Genomic DNA, 6,123 nt, shown 5'->3' with positions numbered 1-6,123 from the left:
ACTTAAGTAGATTGAGGCTCAAACGACGATAGGAATTTTCATCTTACTTATGCATGCGTCGCATCCGTTGTGAATGGTCTTGCTCATTAGCCGTTAGCTTATGATACCGAAAAATCGCCGTTTTCCTGAGAAGAATATGGACGATTGAAAACGATGAAGTTCTGAAAGTATTGCTGGTACATATGGCACAAATGAAACCGAAATGCTCATTTCGTGAATAAATTTATTGTATCTTGATGAATTTTACTCGCATCGCTGCACCTTTGAATTCTTATCGAAATATGGTTGAAAAGGTGAATCAAAAGGCGAAGTAAGGCGAGTTTCGCTTTTGTTCATTCGTGTTTTGATGTTGAAACTACTTAATATAATAATAATGGAATCGACATCAAAGCGAGGTCGATTCGATGTCGAAATCATCAAATTCGACGTCAATTTGACATCGATTCCATTATCATTTCTCATTGGATGCAACGAATAATGATTTGTCGGATAACCGGATAGCGGATCTTATTTGGATAACCGGATCCAGCAGAATCGGATAAGCCAGATAATCGGATTTTATTCGAAAATTGCACAAAGAATTCAAAAATTGAAAATCTAATTTTTTTTTTGTACATATGTACTTTAGGTGACATCTCCGATTTGAGTATCTTTTATATATGTTGTGTCTTGAGAGAGTGTCTTGAGTGATTTCTCGTAAAAATTAAATGGGGGACAATATTGGTTAGGAGATAGAATAAATTGAAGTTTTATAGTAAAGTCGGGATGTACAACTTTTCACACGAAAAGAGATCCATCCCACCTCCATTATTAACCAAATTTGTAACAAATAAAATAAAGTGTCGCTAAAGATGCTTGACGTGATATTCTTTCTGCCGTGATTTAATTTATAGTATTTTATTGTACAGTTATGGAGTGTAGTTTATTGTGCAGTTATAGCTCGCACTTAGTCTAACAGATAATAACTAAATGACGGTATTACATACTTCAGGTTTGATAATCTGAGAGACTCCCTTGCTGCACTTGATTACTTTAATTTGCGACTACTTGAATTGTATTAAGGAAGTTGTATTATACGAGATTATCAAGATGTTTGGAATTATTCATCAAGAAATTTTTTATTATACTAGACTGCTGAAGATGACTTGAATTAAGCCGAAACATTCGGTATTTGTTATATATATGTAGTACTGAAAAATATATGTTGATATAATCGCTCTAATTACTGCGAATTTAGGCTCTTAATTGCCCGTGTTTTTATTTATTGTTTAAAATAAAATGTCTGCCTGTACAAATTAGATAAGGGTTAGGTTAAAGATAAGGGTTTTAAATAAGGGTTAAGATTAAATTAGAGTAGGCGTGCAGAGAGGGGGGCGGAGTGCCGAGTGCCTTACCCGCTCACACATCTTCCTCTCTTTGCTTCTAGAGTGAAACAAAATCAACAATTGTTCTATTCTAAATAGTTTCATGTAGAAAGAATTCGTGTGGGCGAGGGAAGAGTTTCGCCCCTCCTCTTGTATTCCCATCACGATTTAATCTTAACCTAACCCAACTCTTATCTGATTATGAGGTGGATCTTGCTTCGTACAGAAAGTCGTGCGCCCCTTGGCAGGATAGGAGATGGCAAAATATAATAAATTGAAGTTCTATAATATGCATTCTACAGGGTGGGGCAAAAGTCCCGCTACCATATAAAATTTGGACGTCTACACAACACAACGGTTAAAGCTAAACTGAGCTATACGTCACATAACCAAGATGGCGCGCAATCAAAATGGTAGCGGGACTTTTGCCCCACCCTGTATGTTCTCTACATATTATAGAACTTCAATTTATTATATCTCTTAGACCAATGCCATCTCCCACTTAATTCTTGCGGGAAATCACTCAGGACATTCCTCCCTACAATGTATCTAAATGATACTCAAATCAGTGAGGTGTCACCTAAAATATACATTTACCTATTTTTTTTTACAATAAAAAGAGACTTTTTTTTAATCATTATAAGTATGCTATAAAGATTTAATATTTATATGGAGATAGAATCAAATTATTGCCTAATAATGCAGAAATATTTATATTTCTTATAAACAATATAAAATACTTAAAATACTTAAAAAAATAATATTTATAACAAAAATATAATACACAAACAAAAAATAAACGTAAAAAAATTTATTTTAGTTTAATCGTTAAATTATTTTACATTACATATACATTATGTATATTAGGCTTGATATAGATTTGGGATAAAATATTTAATCTTGTAGTGTGTTCCGATTGCGTATTCGAATACATCATGTATATGTTAATAAATATTTAAATATAAAAGTATTTAATGAAATAATATGTCGATTATAGATTGGTCAGATTGATCCTGTATGGTATGGATAACCAATACTTCCTCCAAAATGCAAGGAGCTTAGCGTGAAATTGAAAATGTCATACAATACATCTTCGTCTCTGTAATGGCGAGTAATGACCACCAAACGAAGCGATAACTGACTTACTTTTATTAATAAATCTGTTATAGATTCTAAAGTAATGTCTTCTTCGTGCAACCAATAACTTTTACATATGTTTTGATTATAATGCTGTAATGTAACGCAATGTAATAGTAAATATATCAAATAACAGGACACGTACTGCGACAATAATTATTTGTTTTTTTTATACAGTACGAAAAAAATCGATTTTTTTCCCATGAAATAATCAGAGATTCTGAAAGTAGATGTAAAAAAAAAATATTCGCGTCTCGGCATTTTACCAGATCAAGTTAACATTTTTTAAATATCATCAAATGGTTTTTTATAATACAGCACAGGTTTCTCCCATGAAAAATTTAAAGAGATTTTAAAAGTAGATGTTAGGAAAGCATACCCGTGTCTCGATACTGACTTACTTCGACATTGTCGCGACCTACAATAAAAAAGCGACATCGAAAATTTTCTTGGCAATAAAAAAACCGACAATTACAAAAAAACTGTTGCTGAAATAATTTCGGCTTTTCATGCAATGAAAATTAACATATCGCTCAAAATACACTTTCTTCACAATCATTTGGATTTTTTTCCACCAAATTTGGGTGAATTTAGTGAGGAACAGGATGAACGCTTTCACCAAGACATTGCGATCATTGAGAAACGCTTTAAAGGAAAAGACATCAGATACATGCTTGGTGAATACTGTTGGTTTAATGTTCGTGACACAAAATCGGAATCAAACGGCAAATCAAATAATCAAGATTCTTATAATAATTATAATTATAATTATATTATTATTATTATACAAAAATTTGAAAATATATGAAAAAAAATAATTCTCAGTTGTTTTTTTTGTATTCGGACTCATCGCATAATTTTACATGCAAAAACGTCAATTATTTATTTTAAAAAATTATTATATAATTTAAAACAATTGTAAAAAGCCAATATGAAGTAAATACAATAAATGACTGCATAAAAAACGCCGAGACACGGGTATTTTTTTTTACATCTACTTTCAGAATCTCTTTGATTTTTTTACGGGAGGGAAATGTATGTTGTACTGTGTTATTGTAGTACTATAGTATATTGAGTTTATAAATAAATTTATTATTTGTTATTATTAGTACGCGTTGAGCCACTGTTGTCGAATTTCAGGCTTTTTTAGAAATATAAAATACTTTACGTTCTTTGCTGCAGGATTAATAGAGTTTCGACAATTAGATATAATATATTGTACCACGCACAATTTTATTTTGCAAATGAATTAAAGTATTTCTCCGAGAAATTGGGTTTCTAGAGATTTTTTTGAAATTTGGATATTATGTTTAAAATAATTTTATTTATATATGGTTAAAATTTCAAAGATCTTAGCGATACTGAAATAGAAATATTCTTCTTCAAAGTTTCAGCTTTAAATACGTAAAACTCCTATACCAAACCTTGCCGAGATTTTCTCGAGTAATGTTTTTACTTTGCGGCGAAAATCTTCTATAGATTTAAAAAAAAAATATGTATAATATAGAAATATTATAAAAACTTTATTTAAAAAATGGGGAGGCCTAGCGGTGCCGTTTCTGAATTAGAGTAGTTTAAATTTGTAATTTGATAAAATTTTTCTTTTCACACGCCGAGTGGCGAAACAGGGTATACTGGTATACTGTAACATTTCAACTGTCTTCAGTGCGAACTAGTATTCGTGCACACATATATGAAATTTATGCGCGCGCGCGCGCGCGTGTGTGTGTGTGTGTACGTGTACGTTCGCCTCAAAAGTTTCTCTCTTCAGAGAGCACACGTGGAAAGGCATATTCGTAGATTGTACGCGATTAATTTTCTAGCGCGATTGTAGCCGAAAAAATACCTTAAACTGAATTAAACTCGCAAACTGCAAAGACTAATCAAAAGGACGGATACGGACACTGCACACGGTTTCGGGTGACTTCATGCTATATCGCGCTCCTTCGTGTGCATTTTGAAGGGCGTATTGTTCGAGTAGAGTGACGACTGCGCATCCATGGGAATGCTACACCTTACATATTTCCACCATAGGTCAGATATCCGTATAAAATATTTTGAAAATTTAAATTTTAAATATGCGTAATTATTTCTATTCAAATTGTAGAAAATGACTTTTTCGACCGGATAGTCGAATTATCCTTTCGGATTATAAAAAAACAGGCCGAATAGCACAGATATCAGATATTTGCCGGATATCCATTGCATCCCTATGTTTGAGGAACGTAGCGAGAAATGATAGACGATATCTGTTTGAATAGACTTAGAGATATTACTATATTTATCGCGAAATTTACTATGACGTGTAAGGATACTTTTACTCGAAGGGATCGGAATTATAGAGGACATGATACAAGAGGGATGAGATTGATATACATAGCTATCGTTTAAATTGTATCCTGTTATCAATGCGCTATCTTTATCCCTTTGGTGCGCCCCGCGTGTATTCGCAAAAGATAAAGTCAATATTACGAAGATCGTTGCACGATAAGAGAACCGTTGTTGTAATTATTACTTGCTATGAAATTATTACATCAATGCTGTTTTACAATTACTACGATAGTTATTTTATCTTAAAAAAGTTAAAAGCTTTTCTTACTGCGATTTCTCTATTGTACCACTTATCTATAACTTAATGCACGAATTTTTCGAGAATAAATATTTATGAAATGCTCCATTCTTAAGGAATGATTGTTTTTCTACGCTTTTAGAAATTCCCCACTCCATTCTACGAATTGAATTATTACTTATTCATGCGCGTTTTAGTTTATTTATTTATTATAAGGTTTTATTCGCTTCGGACCGCAGTCGATTATACGTTTGAGTTATCTTGTACACGTTGATATTCGAGAGGAGAAAAAAGAATCTTGATCTCCGATTAGTTTTGTCAGACGACAGCTCGCTGGAATTATTGTTTCGTTAATGAAATAAATCTTGATAAGCACGAAATAGAATCGAAATATATCCGAGTGTTTTTTTTCTTTTTCTTTCCGAAATGACCTCCTGCAACTTGCTGCATCGACTGCAGGCCGGAGGGTGGATGCAATGACGTATCGACCGGTTCGAGGTCAACTGGGGTCACCAAAGTTCATAATGCCTTTGGTGCAAAAGTAAGCCGGTGTCAGTCCATATCGCAGAATGTCACGTGCCGCTAAAAAGTTTTTGCTCTTATATAATGCTTTTCTTTTTAATAGATTATTGAAATGTTTATCGTCGGTAAAAAATAATGCTGTTAAACAGAGAGATTCGGCGATATTTTGATAATTCGTATAAAGTGGTGTCGAAATAGCACTGAAATTAGTAAATATTTAGTAAGAATTATTATTAATTTAATTATTTTTTAAACAAATTTTGTTAGAGAATTAAATGAAACATAAATTTCTATTATTTAGGTTTTATTACTTAAGGATGATTCGATTTCGATTTCGAATTTGCTGATCTTGTTAAAATAATTTTTTACGAAACAGAAGGATGTTTCAAGGTGTTCTTATCTGCATGTGGCATTCTATGTCGCGTGAAATTATCTCGAAGTGCGCAAATATCTTTTTTTAACTCTTGTGTAGTCCGTTTATGAAAGAGAGGCATTATAAATAATAACGCATGAGATATATATATATATATA

Source organism: Trachymyrmex septentrionalis, unplaced genomic scaffold (genome assembly GCF_001594115.1).
Source record: "Trachymyrmex septentrionalis isolate Tsep2-gDNA-1 unplaced genomic scaffold, Tsep1.0 scaffold5, whole genome shotgun sequence".
In the NCBI taxonomy this organism is placed as follows: domain Eukaryota; kingdom Metazoa; phylum Arthropoda; class Insecta; order Hymenoptera; family Formicidae; genus Trachymyrmex; species Trachymyrmex septentrionalis.
Note: the sequence above shows the minus strand (reverse complement) of the source record.